Source organism: Sceloporus occidentalis, unplaced genomic scaffold, assembly GCF_023333645.1.
Source record: "Sceloporus occidentalis isolate IW3139 unplaced genomic scaffold, rSceOcc1.0.p SCAF_571, whole genome shotgun sequence".
NCBI lineage: Eukaryota > Metazoa > Chordata > Lepidosauria > Squamata > Phrynosomatidae > Sceloporus > Sceloporus occidentalis.
In genome coordinates this window covers 30,079-52,195 of record NW_028317551.1, presented here as the reverse complement: position 1 = coordinate 52,195, position 22,117 = coordinate 30,079, and the positions used below count along the sequence as shown (strand labels likewise).

The window sequence follows — 22,117 nt, the reverse complement described above, 5'->3', positions numbered from 1 at the left end:
CTCTCCTTGGACCTTGGTCCACCTCCCCTTGCCCTGCCCAATAAGTGTGTTAACTGAAATATACTTGAAGTAGAATAACAGAAGAAAGTGGTTATTTTAGTTAAATAATGTCATTCATTAAAATTAATTAAACAACATACCAACTTATATTCCTACAGCCGCAAATTCATAATTTCCACTTAAGGGTGAATTGTTTAGGCATTGGGTCTTCGCTGATGAGTAGATTCGTATGAACCAGAAATATCTCTCTTTTTAAACTTAGTTTTTGAATTAAGGGTCAAAATAAATTGACAAAAGTCTCCAAAACTGACTGCACCCCTATAACTCACTGGTTTAGGGTTTAATATGTGGATGGATGTTGTAAATTATCACGCCTACGGTAACTGTCAGGGAAGCCATATATTTAAATCAGAAAAAAATGTTCTTGCTGAAAACCCAACATAGCGACACTTGATGACATAATAAACCTTTATTGGCCACCATGCTTAATATCACAATGAATATATTTTACCTAATTCCTCTTAAATCTCTTACTTTATAACCAATCCATTACTTTATATCTCACCCTGGTCTTATTTGGTTTTGGAAATGTCCTAATTATATTTATGGAAACATAAATGTACAAAATACTAATTTTTGATATTTCTGACCTTGGGAATGTTTCGGTTCACCCAGATATTGGAGTAAAAACCCAGGGAGACTCAGGGGCAAATATCTAAGAGTTCCAGGGTATGACTGTAGATACGTACCTATGTACATAGGGTATGTGAAGAAACGCGAACATGTTTGCCCTTCACAGGCATCCCTTGTTTCTCTGAGTATAAGAAAAAAGATATAAAGAGTTAAAGTCCACGAGATATATTTGTGACGAGGCTTAGCTGAAACGTGTGAGCCGGTACTTCACGTTACTGAATATTCCGTTAGCCGTGTTCTTCATAAACGTAGCCGTGGATTAGAGGTAACCTGTTTCCCTTTGATAGACAGAGCGGGTCTCACGCTTAATCCTAATTTACATAGCGATGCAGGGTCAGTGACTGACAGCTGTGCCAAATTATAATGCGCACAATAAAATCGCATGTTAAATAGGATGAGAGCCAGCTTTGTTCTTTTGGCATATTTATATATTAAAAAAAAAAGAGGCTTTAAACCCAGGTGGAGGAGTGTGGAGCTCTGAAAGCAAGACGGGGCGAACCCTCCCAAACGTTTTTTTATTCTCAAATCAAATGCTTTGAAGCAGCTAAGCGAGGGAATGGTGGAGAAAATGCAAGTGTATCTGACATGAAAGGGCGAATTTATAACACTCGCTTGGGATTCCGGTCATTTCTTGAGCTTATGGTTGGATCAGCGCTAGGACATCCTGGACACTCTCCATCGCTACGACCATGAGAAGGATCATGAATGATGAATGATCCGCTCATTCTTAAATCCTAGAAAACAAACCAATATATAATTATTCAGGAAATGATCAAGAACGTTCAGTTATTCTATAAGTGTGGCCACCAGTGCTGGCAGTAGACGACTCCTTGAATTACCAAATACTTATGCTCATCATTACTTTTCAGGAGGTAAAGGTAATTCCAGAATAAGTCAACTGTTTTCAAGCAGCGGTATCCGCTGTTATGATATAGCACTGAGAAAAGCACCAGATATCATTAAATCAGAGTATGAAGGAGTTGGCTCCAGACCGTTGGATCCAGATAACCCATCGCGCTCTAGAACATAACACAGATACATAGCATCAAGACGATTATTGATGTCCTTCTTGTGTTTGGTCCCAAGCTGATGAGGTTGACATCCAAAGAGCCAGCAGTATTTTCTCGCGTGTCTTCTGGAACATGGAACTGCAAACTGGGCCATCAGCCAGAGGTCTCACACTTTGGCCAAAAACGTTGTTTTTGATAGCCCTATCACTGAATTTGGCTCTTTTGGAATAAACTAAAACCTATTGCATCCATACGTAGCTATTATTAAGCCCTTTTCATTTTTCTGCAGACGTATCATTGCCGTCCAAACAAATGGTTATTCTACTTCGAGAAAGACGGCAATCCAAATATTTAATATATAGAGAGAAAACAAGGAACACTTATGAATACAGATAACTCCAAAATACTCCTAAATCTGTTTCATTAATCCCGCTGTCACCGAAATTCATTTGCAAACAGGAGTCTGAAGTTGAAAAATGAAAATGAATTCCACATCCATCTGTCTGTTTTAGCTGAGGTTTCTGTTTGAGTGAGCGAGGGGTTTAAATTCCGTTTGGCTCCAGTGTATGTATTCTCTATTGGAGTTTCACAGCCCGTGGTGGTTATCCACCCGCAGAAATTCAGATAGGGCCACTTCACAGCTCTTAGAATGTTATGGCACGTTGCTGGAAGCAATTTATGGGGACTGGTTTAACAAGTACTGGTTACTTACTTGGAAAGTGTTGAAATTAGGTTTATGAAGGTTAAAAGTATTGGGATTAGGGGCAGTTGGCAGAAGATATGAATACCTTTTTTTACCAATAGGGTTGTCTTATATTGAGTTTCTGTTAGGTCACAAACGTTAGTCTATTCCTCTAGCTTTCTTACAAAACTTGTCATTTTTACCTTTTGGTCTGCGAGGCATGTAAAGTCAACTGATCACCGCCCCACCACCACCATAACTAACACACATAGTCAAACATACACAAACAGTAACACACACAAACACAGATAGACACAGCAGCGCTCAGGGGAGGGCTGGCAGCCTAAGGCCTGGGTGGCAAGTCTAGTCAAGTGGCCCGTTGCGCCACCGAATCAGCCCACTATACATGCCCATCTTTTCCTGATTTTCTAACGCATATTGATGTAATGTGATGGGACTGGGAGTAAAAAAAATTATGTTTAATACATTAAAAAACAGCTAATCTTTGTAAGAAAATAAAATTTAAATATGGAAAAATTGGACCCTAGGCATTTCCTTGGGCCCCTGCCTGTAATTATCCCCAGAGTCCCTTTGTCCCTCATTCACTAAGCCACACCTCTGTTTTACTTACTCCCAGTAGTTCAGGTATAGATCAAACAAACAACACATGTAAACAGCACGTGCATGTATAGATCAACTGAATAAGAAATACAAACTCTGTATTTGCAGGTATATAAATAATGTATGCAAACATAGCATAGCAGAATAACACACAAACCCAGCTTTGCAGGTACAGATCAACTGGAAATCACATAACAACTAAGCATTAAAGGTATAGATAAAAACCCCTAAATTACAGCCATAGATCACAGGATGCACGCCCCCAAAGCCAGCCCTGGTGTCATGACTCGGGTGATCAGGTCAGGTAGGAGCCCATGCGCAGGGGATACTTGGGGTTCAGTATGTAACCCACGGTGCATGATTATGCAAACAAAGACACCACAAACAGAAATCCAGGTAATGCAGTGTATTTCATGTATATAACAGGACCAGCAAATAAGGGTAATATAGTCTAAGCAAGTAACCGGACGTATGGCAAAATAAAATACAGGTAATAAGTCTTTTGGCAGGGAGCCCGCTTGGAAGGGCACGACAGACAGAGAGCCTGCTTGGAAGGGCATGACAGACAGAGAGCCCGCTTGGAAGGGCACGACAGAGAGAGAGCCCGCTTGGAAGGGCACGACAGACAGAGAGCCCGCTTGGAAGGGCACGACAGACAGAGAGCCCGCTTGGAAGGGCACGAAAGGCACACAGCCCGCTTGGAAGGGTACAAAAGGCACACAGTCCGCTTGGAAGGGTACAAAAGGCACACAGCCCGCTTGGAAGGGTACAAAAGGCACACAGCCCGCTTGGAAGGACACAAAGCAGGGAGTCCACTTGGAAGGACACAAAGCAGGGAGTCCACTTGGAAGGACACAAAGCAGGGAGTCCACTTGGAAGGACACAAAGCAGGGAATCCACTTGATCAGGACACAAAGCAGGGAACCAGGAACAGTACAGGTGCAGAGCCACAGCAGGAAGGTCCATAGACTTCAATACAAAGGCCCTGACTGAAGGGCAGGGCAGGTTCGTAAAGGCAGGGTAATCCAGATAAGGCCCAGCTGGATGTAGACTAGGGCTCAACCCAGGTAACAAGGCACACCTGAGTTCTGAGTGCTCCAGAGGGCGGAGGGTGGCCACTAGTGGTCGCAGATGTAAACGCCACAGGTATAAAAAAGCCATGGTTCAGGCAGTGAAAAATTGGTTCCTGACACCTGGTGTCCACACTGCCCACATAGAACCCAACCAGCACCAAGATAACATTAACAAATTACAGTCCAGAGTGAGCCAACTTTATCCCCAAACAGCCCAGGGTGAGCCAATTTTGTCCCCAAACAGCCTGCCCTGACACCAGTACAAGCTCTGCAACACAGACACCCAAACACACACACTAGGACAGGCTCTGCCACACCGACACCCAGACACACACACCAGGACAGGCTCTGCCACACTGACACCCAAACACACACACCATGACAGGCCCTGCCACACAGACAGCCAAACACACAGACACCAGGACAGGCCCTGCCACACCGACACCCAAACACACACACACACACACACACACACACACACACACACACACCAGGACAGGCTCTGCCACACAGACAGCCAAACACACAGACACCAGGACAGGCTCTGCCTCACAGACAGCCAAACACACAGACACCAGGACAGGCTCTGCCACACCGACACCCAAACACACACACACACACACACACACACCAGGACAGGCTCTGCCACACAGACAGCCAAACACACAGACACCAGGACAGGCTCTGCCACACCGATATCCAAACACACACACACACACACCAGGACAGGCTCTGCGACACTGACACCCACATCCAAAATGCTTTCCACACTGGTTTGTTGTTTGTTTTCCTCCTTGTGTATTGATGCCCAGCCAGCCCCCCCCCTTTGGTTTTAATGTATTTCCCCCCACACCCTTGTGTATTGCCCCATGTGGATTTGTGCCCCCAGCCAGCCCCCTTTGTACATTATGTCCCTTGTGTATTGCCCCATGTGGATTTGTGCCCCCAGGCAGCCCCCTTTGTACATTATGCCCCAACACCCTTGTGTATTAATTTATGTGATGTCCCCTGCTAGCCCCCCTCTCTTGTGTATTAATGCCCCCCTTTGCATTGTTAATGACTGACCCATGTAATTTGAACCCAGCCCCCCCAACCCCCACCTTTGTGTATTGATTTATGTGGTGCTCCAACCACCCTGTTGTGTACTTATACCCCCTAGCCACCCCATTTTGCATTTAATTGTTGTCCTAATGCAGCCCCCCCCTTTGAATATGGCTCCCCTTCCGCCTATTACCCCAACTATTTTTTTTAATACTTACGTTTTTGCCGCATCCTTCACTGCTGCTGTGCTCCAACGTGCTCTTCTAGCTGTCACGAGGAGCTGTTCCGTGTGACTCCGCCCCCTTGAGCGGCCCATCACATTGACGATGTGACGTGGCGCTCAAGGGGGCGGAGTCACACAGGACACTGGGCGGCCCTGTGCAGGCACGCTGCCGCTTAGTGATTAACCATTGCAGTCGATGTGGCTGTGACTCTTACAGCGGCCGTAAGACACGCTGGCCGCTTTAAGAGTCACAGCCACATCGGCTGCAATGGCATTTCGGTGTGCCGGCCAGTTCGGCTGGCCTACCGCGGATGCTGCAGGCGTTAAAGACGGTCCTGGTGTGGCCGAATCATCCGCTTAAATGGGCGGCCGCGCGGCCGTTTAATGTAGATTCAGGGCGGCCTGGGGGGCAATTCACACATTCACCCTGACACACCCTCACTCAAAGTGATGCGAGCTACTACTACATGTCCGAGTAGCACCGGATAAGGTGAGGTGACCCCGTTGAGCAGGGTTAGAATTATTTCTTAACACAAACGTCTGCATAATGCTCAGGACACAGAGCCCTGGTATTAACTATTTACTAAAACTAGAAAGCGTTCTATTTCAGAATTATTTAACGCCGTAGCACCATGGCGACACAATGCAATAATTAATATTTTGGTACAATATTTCAGGGCCATGCAGTGCTACATTTAATCATTTATTATGATAGACTCATCCGCCCAGTGCAAGACTTCATTGTTTATTCCGATGTATCAAAGCCGTAGATTTATTACATTTAAAAAAAGTCTACTAAAACAGTTTATCACTGAGATTATTCCAATACTACAATATGAACGGGAAATTCTAGAATTATATATGGAACAAATGCTTGTTGCTGGAATTTCTTATTCATTCTAATGTGCCAAGGCATGGAAAATTCTAAATTTACAGTCCAGGGAGAAGTGAATTTGGGGGATAACATGCAGAAACATAGATCGGCCCCATTCGACCCCAACTAGTCTGCTCATTTCTCCTCCTGGTCGGTCATTGGTCTTAGATTCAGGAACCATATGCCTGTCCCAGGCATGTTTAAATTCCCTCACTGTGTCTACCTCTACCACTTCTGCTGGGAGGTTGTTTCACTTATCATCTCAATAAAGTAACTACTGGCTGGTTACTGGCATAACTAGAAACCATAGGGCCCCAGCACAAAAATTGCCCCCGGGACCCAAACTACCCCAAGCAACATGTCCCACAGTGCCATCTTTGTCTCCAAGCAGCTTATCTGTGCCCCAAACAGCTTGTCCGTGCTATCTTTGGCAACAGATTGTCTGTGTCATCTTTGCAAGGAGCTTGTCAGTTCCCCCAAACAGCTTGTCTGTGCCATCTTTTTACCCAAACAGCTTGTCAGTGTCTCCAAACACCCTGCCTGTGCCACCGTTGCCCCCCAAACAGCCTGCCTGTGCCATATGGAAATTCCTGATTGCCCCAACCATGCCATATTGTTAGGGACCAGGAACCAGACAGACACACAATATACTGCAAAACACCTTTATTGAAAACAATGCAAACAAGGAAAAATCGTAGTCCAAAAACGTAATTCAAAAGACAAGTTGGGGTCAGAAACCAGAACGGTTCTCAGGAGAACGGAGAAAAATTAAGTCAGGAAGCAAGCCAGGGATCAGGAGCCGGGAGGGTCGTCAGGAATAGCCAGGTCATGCGCGGGGCACAGCAACACAGGATAAGCACTCTAGCAGCCAAAATAACACAAGGGCCAGGAGGACGTGAAGTTTTGCTGTTTAAATAGCCTGAAGGGGCTGGCTGTGGACTGGAGGAGATAGTTACCAGACAGGTGAGTAAACCTGACAGGCTTTTTATTAGCCTTCAGCTGTGTAACTCTGGCAGTGAGCAAAAAAGTGGCATCAATGCAGCCGGACCATAACACATATATATAAAATCTTAACGTTTTCTCCCCATGGGGTGGTGATGAGTGCTGTCTCTCCCCTGCAGTCTCTCCCTCTCACTCCGTGTGCTGTTGCCTGAGCTTCAGTTGTCACTTAAGAAGAAGTTTCCTGCCACTCAGACACTGTGATGCTCAGGGAAGGGCAGGCACCTTCTGGCCGGGGGCAAGTAAAGCCAAGTGGCGCCCTTTTCTCCTCCAACATACACACTGAAACACATGTGTACACTTACTTACACATTCACACATGCTTACACTAACATATACTTAGACACTCATGCTAACAAACTCCCTCTTCTACCATTTACACATACACATCCATGCTAACACACAAACACTTACCCATACACATTCATGCTAACACACACTCTTGCACATACACATCCATGCAGAAAAATACTTGCTCACACACTGGACCAAATTTGTTCACTAAGACCAGCCCAGTCCAGGTCGGACCAGCCCAGTTCAGGTTGGACCATGCCCATGTGAACAATTTTGGACCAGTCCAGGGCCCCCAGGGCAGCCCACTCTTGGTTGATGATGATAGCCAGGAACCAGGGTGTATGGTCTCAGCAGGGGTCGACTGGAATGATGGATCCGGTCGTAATTGTGACCCCTGCCACCCTGGTAGTTATGCCGCTGCTTACTAGTAATGGTCAGCTTTTAATCAGAAACATCTCTGACATTAGCCATTACCTCTAGGTCAGTAAAAAAAGTATAGCGGGAAACGAAAAATCTGATTTCCTTTGCCTGAAAAATGATTTTGTTCTCTCTCAATAACTAAAACCCGGGAAGGTAACACAGTATGAATATTTGAGAGAGTCTGCAAGTGAGCGCAGCTTACCAATACACACAATGATGATGCCTTAAAAGAAAAGCCGGAGACACAGTATAACTTAATACATCCCTTCGCTTCATTGGGATCCCTCTAAGGGGTTGGTGCCTCTGGCTGAGTTCCATAAAGTATTTGTTGTTTAATATCATTGCTCATACTGTCACTGCCTTCGCTTTGCATGCGCGCATCGCCTCATCTCTGTATTCAAAGCCTTGTCTCAAGGAAGCAAATCCGTGTATACGAAACAGAAGAAAACCACCGAGCGCAAGCGGCATTTTGTTATTCTCGGCACACTGCCTGCCTCATATGTTATATTTCTTTGTCTCAGCAGGATACACGCAGGCGGAAGCCGCACGCCTTTCTAGTGTTACTGGGCACGGGAAGGTGACTGGTAATTGAGGTCAAAAAACAAGGATTGCCTTTTACATTTTTATTCCCGTTTCCGCTTTTCTTTCTAGCTATGAGATAGGTAAATTCCCTCGTCATCTCTCGACACCAATGCTGGTTGCCTACATCACTCGGGTGACCACATCGGCCATGTTTTACAGGACACATATCCTTTTTACATATCGCTGACCAGATAAAATGCTGCCCTGCAGTATGGGAGATGTAGAGACTTATAGAAGGGAACCAATTAGTCAGTTAAAATATATCTACGTGTCGAGCAAGGATTAGAATTACCAATATTGACCGTGAAAAAAAAATTGTGTTTTCTCAACCCAAAAAGAAAATGACACTCAGAATCTGCTTGGTAAATCAGGCACATGGAGGCGTCTCCACCAACGCTCGATTACAACATAACCCGGTATTCAGATGCGGCTTTTCAGTGTAATCTATTAGTTCTGCCTGACGTAGGTTACAATGTATAGAATTAATACTTCCTGTCTAAACCTACAACGTAATACAGACATGACTGGTGATACGATGCAATCCATTAGCTCCGCTTGAGTGGAGAAACAACCTAACCTATTAGTTCGACTAGTCACAAGGTAATCCATTAGTTCTGCCTGATTAAAATTACACCGCTGTCTGTTAGTCTTGCCTGACTGGAGTTACTACTCCAATCCATTGGCTCTGCCTGATTGAAGTTACAAGATAATCTACTGTTTTTGCTTGAAGTTTTAGGTAATCGATTTGTTCTCCTGATTTTAAGTAGCAAGGTAATTAATTATTTCTGTCTGGCTGAAGTGTCAATCTATAGTTATCTGATCTTCAGTTTAGGTTTTCAGGAACCATATAATGAATTAGTTATGCCAGACTAAAGTTACAATGTAAATTCATTAGTTCTGCCCCTTTAAATGACAATATAATCCATTCCAAAACTTCTTTGTTAGAGTGCAGCCCATGAGAGTCACACATTAATTCTGATATGAGGTAATCAACTAGATCTGCTGGAGTAGAGTAACACAGTAATCCACTAGAACCCTCTGCATCAAGTGACTAGTGTAATCAATTAGTTTTGTCTGATTGCAGTAACATTGTAATCCATTAGCTTTGCCTGATTGGAGTAACATTGGAATCAGATATCTGTCTCTCATTCGAATAACAGTGTATTCCATTATCTCTGCCTGACTGGCGTAACAGTCTTATCGATTAGCAATGCCTGATTGGACTAACAGTGTAGACCATTAGCTCTGTCTGATTTGAATAACAATTTGATTTAAAAAATGTAAATCACTTATATTAAACACAAAACAAAAAAAATGTCTCTAAAAGAGATAGATTTAAAAATATAAGGAAGCTCAGATCATAAATTAACATTAATTCCAATAGGCTTCAACAGAAATAAATTTCATTGTCCTCCTGGCTTAGTAGTCAATAACCGAAGCCATCTGTTTATGTAAATCTACTTAGCATCCAACTGACTACATTCTAAATTCCCATACCTCCACACAGTGTCAGCATTGGACATGTTTCACCAACAAGGCTTTATCAGGGATTACCCGCCAGGTAGTAACACTGAATAGACTGTGTCTTATATGTTGATTGGAATAATATATATATATTAATGTATTAGCGCTGCTTAGGGGAGCAGGCGGATTTTGCGAACTCGCCTAGGCAGGTGCACTGCACAGTATATCATGACAGGAGTCAAGCTGTACCATCATCTGTGTCTGGCTCACTATATAATAAAGGGAGTTGTGGTGTGCCATTGTCAGGCTCAGTATATAATGTAATACAATGGGAGTTATGCTGTACCACCCTCAATGTCTATCTTAGTATTTAAAGATGGGAGTTATGATGTACCATAGTCAGTGTTTGGATTATTATGTAATGTGGTTTACAGGCTCAGCTATATACTGATGAAGGCTATGCTATAACGCCTGCACGTGCATAATGGCACTTAGGAAGAAGCCTAAAGCTGCACCAGATAGCCGTTTGCATTTATACCTGCCTGCCTCACACTGCCTCTGACCCCTTCAGAGAAACAGGGGTCTAGCCAGCTAGGCAAGAGGAGCAGCAACAGTGACGACTCAGGGACTGATGACCCCAAAAGGGTTCGGTAAGCCTGGTATTTTCACAACTTATATGCGTTTATCGCTCAGAAGGCTACATGGGACCCTGGAGTGCTCCTTTAAGACAGAATCATATACATTTCAGAACAGGTTTGCCGTTGGCAGCTGTTAAGAAGCTGTCATCATCCTTACAGCATTCCTCTCATAGAGCAATTTTTCTATTAGTAGATGTTAATATTTGTATAAAAAGTCCAATAGCTTTGGCCTGGTTATATTATTTATATAGCGCCAACTGTCACGGACTGGGTCCAAACAGATGACTGAAAGGACCCAGCGCGCCCAAAGATTGTGTGCAGGAGTCACAGTGCAGTAGTGTTGTTAGACAGGGCCTGGTTGCAGGGCGACCACACTCACCCAGGTGTTGAGCACCTAGGGTTGTGCAGCCAAACACCAGCGCCCTGATATAGCAGCGGATGAAGTCCAGAATGAAACGAAGTGATATCCTGCAGGCACCCTGGAGCAGGCATGAAAGATATCACTGGAATCACGTGCAGGATGCTGCAGGCTGGGAGTATGGAAGCTAAGCAAAGGATATAGCAGAAACATAACAAGCAAGGGACAGGGAGACCAAGCACGAAACATAACCAGACAAGACATACATGATACAGGGCACAACAGTGAACCAGACAAAGAATAAACATTACTAGACAAGATATACATGATACAGGGCACAACAAAGGACAGGGAACAAGGCAAGGAACACAGGGGAAGGAGTGAGGCGCCAGGATCCTCGGACGCTTCTCCTTTAAGCAAGGATAGGACTACTTAACTGGGACATGGGGAGAGGAGAGAGGAACTGAAATCCTCAGATGATTCAAGGAAGAAGGGAAAGGTACATAAGAGACAGACAAACATGAATACAGGAACTAGCCTAGGACTATGTGATAACAATTGGAGATTCTGTCACATCATATGGCCATAGTATGCTTAGCCCACCACTACGCCAAAGTACTCCGATGACGGTGGGTCCTAACGCTAATCCCTGCTGACAGTGGTACGAAACAAACCAAACATGTAATCCAAACACATAGCACTGAGACATACCATAGACTGCAGACTGAGACAAACAGAACACACAGGTGGGGCGCACCTTATAAAGGAAACAGAGCTGAAGCAAAGAGCTGAAGCAGAAGCAAGGAATGGAAGATCAGAACAGAGCAAAAGGAAATCCAGGAATGGATCGAAGCAAAACAGGGAAACTGAAGCAAGACAGATATGCAGCTCCGCAGCCTGGGCAGAACGTGACAGCCAACAATCTACACAGCACTACTTACAATACATATATATTCTTTTTATATATCTTTTATATATATATATAAATAAAATGTAATAATTATATATTCAAGGGGTGTGACAAGACTAGAATTGCAATACTTTGCAAGAATTTCAGTGTCCAATGTAAAAAGAAAAATCAATACAAGTTATAAAACAGTATACAGAGCGAGAGAAAGAAGAGCTGATTGGTTCCGAAATTCCAAGGAGGAGGAGTGAGAAAATAGGGGGGGGTCAGGGGAAGTAATTTTGCATGGCCTTAGAAGTTATTCCCTTATTTTTAACTCCGATGTCACCAAATTAATAGACCAATTGAAAGTAAAAGCTTTGTAGGCGACGGCACCTCTTAAAGTATATCCGGCAGATGCATTTATTTCTCAAAGTATCAGGAAAAAGAGCAAAAAATGTAATTCTGCTTACAAATTGTTCCCCGGGCGATTATCAGTTTTTAAGATATTAAAATTAATTTTTCCGCCTAATAATGGCCACAGTAGGATACTCGGAGATGCTATAAAAAGAATGTTTAGTTAAATTCTCAGACCATATGCTTCTTCAAAATGTCTTAATTGAAAATACCTCGGGAGAAATTGGCGGCGGAACAGCTAATCCCACATCTATACCATTCATTTACACTAGAGATCGCTTCTAGTGTTAAATGTGATAAAAATATTTTTTCTAAAATTAATTCAACTGTCTGTAATGAAACATCTGATTTAGTAAATGCCAGTTAATTAAAATGTTAAAGTTTTATCAATTTCTGTTAAAAGGGAATTTTTTTCCCCAGATCCTCTTGGACTCCAATGCATGTAAACTGTGTGGTTATTAGCACAAAAATGAGTGTTCGGATGGCATGCTTGTGATTGGCTGCTCCTACTCCCACTGGTTTCAATGGGAGTTCTATTGAGCATGTGCAGGAAGTGTACTGACATATGCTCCCTCCTCTCCATAGAGCTCCTGGGGGAGGGGTTAACTGAGATAGAAGTCTCGTTTTCAAATTGCAATAACTAAAGAATGTCTGCACCGATTTGCATGCAGTAAAAAACATTGGAGTCCGTACACAATTTAGCATTAAATTACGGCTGGGGCGATCCTTTAAAGGGGCAGTTTACCGTCCCGACAGCCTCACTAAAGAAGAATGCCTATTAAAGTACTATATTATTACTTTTCCTTTTATATACATTCTTTAAAAATGAAAAAGTACTTACCGTAAGTATAGGCGACAGCCAATCAGTGGCAGGAAATTGCTCCAAATGAAATAAATGGGAACACTTTCCATACGTGGGCAAGGGGAGTCTAAAGAGGGCACTGCCCTGGAGCGTTCCACCGAACACATCTCCTGCATAGAAAATAGATGGGGGGACAGGCAAAGAGGCAAATGCTTATAGGGGAATTCTGCAGAATCCAATCATGCATTTGAAAGGGGGACTTCTCAGTTCTCGGGGTCGATACCAGAATCCTCCAGGTCTGGGGAGGGGGTCCTGACACACCCTGACGTCAGCAGCAACGTCCACTAACATCAGCGGAAACATCCACCAACATCAGCGGAAACGTCCACCAACATCAGCGGGAACGTCCACCAACATCAGCGGGAACGTCCACCAACATCAGCGGGAACGTCCACCAACATCAGCGGAAACGTCCACCAACATCAGCGGGAACGTCCACCAACATCAGCGGGAACGTCCACCAACATCAGCGGGAACGTCCACCAACATCAGCGGAAAACCTCCACCACCATCAGTGGAAACGTCCACCAACATCAGCGGAAAACCTCCACCACCATCAGTGGAAACGTCCACCAACATCAGCGGAAACGCCCACCAACATCAGCGGGAACGTCCACCACCATCAGCGGAAACGCCCACCAACATCAGCGGGAACGTCCACCAACATCAGCGGAAACGTCCACCAACATCAGCTGGACCATCTACTGATGTCAGCGGGCTTTTTCCTGCAAGGAGGGTCCAGGTAGCCAGAACCTTAAAGTTCTCATGGAGTTAGAATCAGAACTAATCCCAGCTGGATCGAGTGGCCATATTTGAAGTCTATACTTGGCTGCTGGACTCTAACTACCCCTTTGGCTCTAAAGACCCGAGGGGCCAGCCCTGCCGAAGGAAGAAGAAGACCACAAACAGACTGACGGCTGCGAAGGAATGTCGTTCAACAACCACAGGACAGCTAATAGGCTACCCCAGTACTTACCCTCTCAGACCAACAAACAGTTAATGTTCCGTAGCTATAATCCCCAGAACATTTTGTATCTGCGCTCGGTTACTTTCTTTTGATGGGCAGGTATTTTTTGAAGCGACGTGAGATCCGTACTATGTAGATTACCGCTTGCTGCTATTACTAAGTATATTTCTTGAAAATGCCTCTCCTTTATGTGACTGAGCGTAGAAAACACCCTCGAGCTATAAGATGTGTGAGATCTTTAATTTTTCTATTTTTTTCCACATTATCGCCGGGTATTTCATATTAAAAAAAAAAACATCAGAGTGAATTAAAACTGCACAGAAAGCTGGGTTTGTTACACTATGGCAAAGCAATTTACTGCTTCACGGGGTCTGCATGATCAAAAGAGGAATGAATATCCATAACTATATACAGTATATGGACAAAAGTATTGGGACGCCTGACCGTTACATCAACAGAGAGACTTTGATGACATCACATTCTAAATACATAGACGTTAATATGAAGTTGTTCCCCGTTTGCAGATATTCTCTCGGAAGGGTTTCCACAAGATTTTGGGGTGTTTCTGTGGGAATATTTGCAGAGCATTTAGGAGGCAATGTGGGCCAGTCAAGTTCTTCCATACCGCATGTCTTGACATGTTACCTTCAGCATAGACATTTTGGACAATGCTCTGCTTCCTGTGGGAACAGTTTGGGGAAGACCCTTTTCTATTCCAGCATGACTGCGCCCCAGCGCACAAAGCGAGCTCCATAAAGACATGGCTGGATGAGTTTGGGGTGGAAGAACTTGATCGGCCGCACAGAGCCCTGACCTCCACCTCATCGAACACCTTTGGGATGAACTGGAGTGGAGATTGTGAGCCGGGTGTCTCCTCCAACATCCAGCGCCTGACCTCACAGACGCTCTACTGGATGAACGGGCAAAAAATCCCCACAGAAACTCCCCAAAATCTTGGGAAATCCTTCCCAGAAGAGTGGAGGCCGTTATAGCTGCAAAGGGGGGACCGACTTCATATTAATGTCTATGTATTTAGAATGTGATGTCATCAATGTCCCCGTTGGTGTAACGGCCAGGTGTCCCAGCACTTTTGTCTGTATAGTGTATTATGTGGCCTCCCTATTTCTCCTGTGTATTTGACGTTGGTTGGGGTGCTGATGCTTACGGTGGGAGCCAGAACTGTGTTCATCACGTTGGGCTGGGGTTGGGTTTCCATGTGGAAGTCTCAGGCCGTCTCCCGCATCCTTACTGAGGTTTGAAAGATGGAGAAATGAGGTCATCAATGATGATGAAGGGATTCTGACAGGTGGTTTCACCAAAAAACGAGTCTTGAGTACATGGGCTGCTTAAAGGTCCAACAATGGTTGGCCAATAGTAGGAAGGACCATGTCAGCCCTGCATAATGTATAGTTAATGTGGGGAGATTTCTTGATTTCATCTCATTACACAAAACCAGCCGACCGCTTCCTGCGGGGTTAACCCTTCATGCAAAATGAAGTTGATGAATGGCAGCACTCCAGTATACTCATGGGTTATTTTTGCGGCGATGTACAAGAAGTCACCCTGGTTGTATTTACCACACGGCAAAAGGGGGCTTCAGGGGGCAAAAATGTACTTTTACCGACAGAGAATGTTGGGGTCTAATGTTCTTTATAGAGAAAAGGGGCTTAATTCATTAAGATGTGAGATAAATATAAGATACAGAATGAATTCTCGCCATTAACTATATGTTACGCGCAGGAAACTCTCCATGGGGTTGGTCCTTCAATCCACAATTAATGCAACGATCTGAGAGCTTGCAGCACACTGTTTAGTGAATAAAGCCCCTCAGTCTACATCTAAAGGAGCTTATACCATAATTCAAACTCCACTTGACATCTAAATACATTTCCAGCTGATAATCTTAACGTTGTGACTCGCATTGAGCAGGCGGACTGATTACTTGTTAAGTCTCTCGCCGCATGCCAAGTCACTCGTGGCTCCTGTATAACAGTCCTGACGCCCGGCGGGGGCACTTTGTATGCATTATCCATACATTGTTCCTTTGCATTCGCTTTGCTGTTCAAACAGCGGCCAGTCTTTGGATGAGTTGATATTCCGGTCAGCGCTGCGGGGGCCGCGTTCTGTGAATGAAGATCTCCCTTATCTGTTTCCTCAAGCAGTATTTTCATTTGCATACCTCCCAAGTGTCCCTCTTTAGCAGGAGAGTCCCTGTTTTGGGACCAAAACCCCAGCTTTACTTCTTTCTAAATTAAATTGTATAAATGACATACATCATGGAAACATAGAACCTGCCGGGAGATCGGCCCCATCCGGCCCCCGTCCAGTCTGCCCGTTTCTCCTGCTGTAAAGACTCAAACCTTTAATCAGTCGCTGGTCTCGACTTAGATTCAGGAGCCGTATGTCTATCCCATGCATGTTTAATACCCTCACTGTATTACCTCTTCTGGGAGGTTGTTCCACTTATCTACCACCCTCTCAGTAAGTAAGTAAAACTTCTTTTAATGAAGTCTACAGAAGCAGGGCTGATCCGGCACGGCCGCCATAGCATAAACAGGTTGATTGAAGACATCAAAGACGTTGAGGGGGCTTGATTGCCCAGAGGGCCCTTGGTCCCCTTGGTTTTGTGCCAGCGGGACAGCCACCCTAGGTCCTGTGAACAGAGGGTAAGTGGGCCAATAGCGCCATCATATTCCACAGCGATGTACAATGGATAAACAGAACGTAACAAACATATTAAAGATTGGACGAGGAGGGTGTTGATCAAAGGAGCTTACAATCTAGAAGGAGGTGAGGTATACTACGCAACAGGGTTAGTGAAAAAACACACCGTCCCCAACACCTTGAGATGGACTGCCAGTCTCATCATCCTCAAACGACTATATGTTCTGAGTCTCAACAGCCTCTGCTTTCGGCTAGCTACCAGCCCCAAGTCGCTGTCAGAGGTTAAGGGGCCGTGTTGTTCAGAGATTCACTTTTGATTGCCATGCGATTGTAGATGACTGAGGATGATGGGAGTTGCAGTACATACGCAGCCATGAAGTTGGTACACGTAAGGAGTGAACCAAATATACAGATGAGGTGGACAAGCGCAGAAACGAGTAATAAAGCCAAAGTTTGTGTCAATCTGAAATAACACATTTTGTTAATATGGCGCCAGCAGATTCCGTAGCGCTGTTACAATACAGAAACACCGCGGCGGGGCTCACAATCTATTAGGAGATAATTCCGTATAACGTTTCCGTTCTTTTAGCGCGACCTTCGGTTTTCTTGGTCCCGGGTATAATTGGTGTTGTTGTCCTGTTCGCGGCGCGGAGTGACGGATGGTAGATCTCTTCTATATGCAGGCTGAAATGATTTAAAGCCGGGAATAGGCAAGAAATATGAAGAAGGGCCGCGGCCGCCGTCTGTCTCTCACTCACGCTCCGAGCCTCACCGTGTGACTGATGGGACTCGAGAAGGTCATCCACTTCTCTGCCTGAAGGCGGCCCAAGGATGTGCGCTCAATAAGCATCCTTCACAACATCACGAGACGGGGGATCGGCACTCACACTGCTCTCAGCCGACAATCACGGCGGATACACCTGGGAACCGGCATCACACGCGGGCCATGATGTGTGCAGATCGGCCCCATCCAGTCTGCCTGCTGTAAAGACTCAGCCCTTAATCAGTCGTTGGTCTCGGCTTAGATTCAGGAGCCGTATGTCTATCCCATGCATGTTTACTACCCTCACTGTATTACCCTCTACCACCTCTGCTGGGAGGCTGTTCCACTTATCTACTGGTGCTTTGCTCCAGTCCGGCACTTGTGGTATCTTTATGTAGTTTAGTTTTTTGAGTGGAATATCCACAGATTCTGTGATGTAAAACTAGCTGTTTCTGACGAATTCCCACGCTGTGACTTTGTCCTTCTGCATTGCTAAACATACGCTGAATCGCGTCTAAATGGATCAACTCCGACTAAATCAATAAATAAAGAGTTTCGTATTTTGTAAATTAATGAGATAATTAAACATCCGAGTATTCCTTTGAGATTTGGGAAACTGATGGAATTCACGTTATTCCTGAGACCCTGACCCCGGCCCGCCTGACTTCCCAGGACTCCAGGCTTTAATTGATAACGATTTAATCACCATAATTATCTCTCTTAATCGGTCAGGTTTTTTTTTTGGAACTCCTGCAAGTTTTAGAGGAAGGAAAAATAGTGAACATTAAGGAAGACTTGCGGGGCCGGGGCAGAGATATTGACACGAGAGAGAGAGAGAAGGGGGAGAGAGAGAAGGGGAGAGAGAAGGGGAGAGAGAAGGTGAGAGAGAGAGAGAGAGAGAGAGAGAGAAGGGGAGAGAGAGAGAGAAAGAGAGAAGGGGAGAGAGAAGGTGAGAGAGAGAGAGAGAGAGAGAGAAGGGGAGAGAGAAAAGGGGAGAGAGAGAAGGGGGGAGAGAGAGAGAGAAGGGGAGAGAGAGAGAGAGAAGGGGGGAGAGAGAGAGAGAGAGAGAAGGGGAGATAAAGGAAATGGATGGAGAGAAAGAGAGAGTAGCGGAGGTGAGGCGAGGGAGAGAGGTAAATGAGAGAAAGAAGAGAGAGATAGAAAAACATTTGGGGTGAGAGAGAGAGAAGGAGGGGACAGATAAGGAATGGAGGAAGATATAGAGAAAGAAGAGAGAGATGGAAGGGAGAAAAAAAGATAAAAGAGAGGGTGAGCGAAGGAGGAAAACAGACAAATGATCCGTAGGCAGATGGAAAGACAGAACAGAGAGAGAAGAGGAAAGAGAGAGGGAGTGAAAGAGGAAAGGAAGAAGGAAAGGGGGGGGGGTTGGTTACATCTTTCCAATGACGGCACAAACCCCACCCCGGTGTATGAATACAAATCACTTTATATTATTAGATCCTCCACCGATGGGTTACGCTTGTGATGACATCACCTCGCTTGCGATTGCACCAGCGCCCGTCTAACGGCCGGTGTATTGTGACATCCAGCGCCTGTACTTAATGTGCATTTCACCCGCCCGGCGCCACAAAGGAGAACCGGCCCCTCCGGCCCTTTCTCCTCGTTCCCATAATAGGACGGCTGGCGTGTATTGATTTGGAATTGATTAAACTCTCCATTTAATTATCTTCCGGTGCGACTCCCGATCTCAGGCCGATACACGGGCGGAGATGAGAACCCCCACGTCAACGCTTTCTTCCTTTAATGCATGTAACCGGCAGTGAGTAACACGGGGGGCCGGGGGCCGCTGACTACACGGCTTCCATCTGATACGAATATACCAAGAACTGGGAAACACAAACTCAGAAAATAATAATAATAATAATAATAACAATAATAATAAATACCGTATTTGCTCGATTATAAGACGACCCCCCAAAATCTGAATATTAACTTAGGAAAAAAAGAAAAAGCCTGAATATAAGACGACCCTAAAGGAAAAAAGTTTTACCAGTAAATGCTAATTCATGTAAACTATTTTTTTAAATAAAAGCTATGATTGAGAAAAATATTTTTTTTGTTTTTATTTCCTTGTATTTTCCAACCTGTCCCCCAGTTACGCACATCTGCCCCCAGGCTTGCCACACCAATATGGCACTGTGCCCCATGGTATGCCTTTTGACCCCCTATGTGCCACTCTGCCTCCAGAAATGCCTTATACCCCTATATGCCACTCTGGCATTTAGGGGGTTAAAAGGCATATTATGGGGCAGAGTGGCATATAGGGAGGTATAAGGCATTTCAGGAGGCAGAGTGCTCTATTAAATGCCCCCTTAACGCCACTCTGCCTCCTGAAATGCCTTATACCTCCCTATATGCCACTCTGCCCCATAATATGCCTTTTAACCCCCTAAGTGCCAGAGTGGCATATAGGGGTATAAGGCATTCCAGAAATGCCCTATGTCCCCATTTAACACACACACGCGCACACACACACACACTTACCGGTGCTTTCTAATTTCCTGCTGTATTGCCAGGGCAGCGGGTTGACGTCTCCTTCCGCTGCAGCCAGAAGGAGGTGGAGTTGGCAGCGGGGGTTTGTCTGCGTCCGTCGCGGATACCTTCCCCGGCTGTCAGAGATCAGAGTTCCCCGCACCGGTGGGGGGAACTCTGATCTCTGACAGTCGGGGAAGGTATCCGCGACGGACGCAGACAACCCCCGCTGCTAGCCACACCTCCTTCCGGCTGCAGCGGACGTTGTCTACGCGGATCGCGTAGACATCAACCCGCTGCCCCGGCAATACAGCAGGAAGCACCGGTAAGTGTGTGGGGGGGGGGGACAGGAGGATCCAGGTCCCCTGCAGCGGTGCGGGGGATCTGGATCTTAGTCTCCTAATCAGACTCTATTTGAGGTCTGATTAGAAGACGACCCCGATTAGAAGACGAGGGGTATTTTTCAGAGCATTTGCTCTGAAAAAAACCTTGTCTTATAATCGAGCAAATACGGTAATATAAATAATATAAATAATATGTAGATTGGTGGAATTACCACAAAGCAAAAAAAGTGAAATCCATATTTGCCGGCATTCTAATTTGCTGGTAGCAGAAGCTTACTGCGCATGCACAGGGTCATGTGGGGTTGTGCACAAATCAGGACTGTCCCATGCAAATCAGGATAGCTGGGAGGCATGTAATATACATAGTCATTACCAGACATGATCATTTTTTTTAGATAATTAACCCCTCTATTACCAGAGGTGAACAATTTCAGAGAATTAACCCCTCTATGACCAAACATAAGCAGTTTCAGAGAATCACCCACTCTATTACCAGACACGAGCGGTTTCAGAGAATTAACCCCTCTATTACCAGACATTACACAAATATAGTCACACAAACTCAGTCACAATCATATCACTCACACAGTGGGTTTCGTAGCCGCTGCTGGCTGCAGCTTACCCCGACCTCCATATGAAGGAGAGACTCAGCCAATCAGGAGAGGCTTCTGAACTCTCAGCCAACAAGAAGAGTTGGGACATCTCTTCTGATTGGCTGAGACCTCTTTCACTCAGAGCCCTTTGTCCCATGGCGGGACTGTCCTAGGCAATTTGAGACATGTGGTCACTCTACTATTGTTACCCCTCAGGAGGGTAACTAAGATGTTTTTTTACAAACAATCTGAAAAAGACTAAGGAGGTCTCCGTGCGTATAGCTTGGAGGAGACCATGGATGGTCCCCCGTCTGCCACGAGCCTTGGTGATTCTCACCGCTCTCCCCTGACACGGAGCTCTGGTATTTTGTCTTTCAAGGAGATGAATCTTTTTCATTTTTGATTTATGAATTAAAAGGAGTCTCTGAGTAAACCGGGACAGTCTAATAAATGAAAGCAGTCACATTTAATCCCACTCGTTGTAACAGCTTTCCATATTAAACAAAAACACCCAGAGGCACAAAAAGCAATTGGAAAAATAACTCAATTATTTAGGTTGTTTATGAGAGGAAGACGAATTTGATTCCGAATGAACACTGTCTTTAAAATGAGGAATTTTTTTAACCCTTTACTGCAGGTTTACCCCCCTCCCTCCCCGGAAATCCGCAGTCGTTAATCACTCACGGTATTCACGTCACCAAAGAGGATCGGAAGCCGAGGAGACGAGACCAGCAGGACACGAAGCAATTACACGACTGTCTGACGACTAAATAAATAATGGAATTACGGTCATTTCCAAATTAACGCAAGTCAAGCGGCAAAATTCCGCTGTAAAAAATACAGATCCAAGCGGTTTATCTAACCGAACGTCGGCCAGTAGCCCACCGGGGTACCTGGGAGCTGTCAGGGTTCACACAGTCTGGAACAATTAGTTCTGTTGCTCCCAGTATGTTATGATTGATATCCCTGCTTGAATACAGGTGACCCAATTAAGTGTATCCTATATTATTATTATTATTATTATTATTATTATATTGTCTTGTATTAGAGCCATTTCGGTAACACGTTGGGTGGGTGGGTGAGAGATGGCCAGTCCTGGCCCCCGGTCTCTGACAGTACGGGGAGCAGACTGTCCAATAAGCACGGCCAGCTCTCA

The 22,117-nt window shown here is 45.0% G+C and overlaps 1 pseudogene; it reads left to right on the top strand.

Moving 5' to 3' along the window:
• LOC149271082 (GDNF family receptor alpha-4-like) overlaps positions 1-13,845 on the top strand; it is a 37,374-nt pseudogene extending 23,529 nt beyond the window's left edge.
• Positions 13,846-22,117: the final 8,272 nt, after the last annotated feature.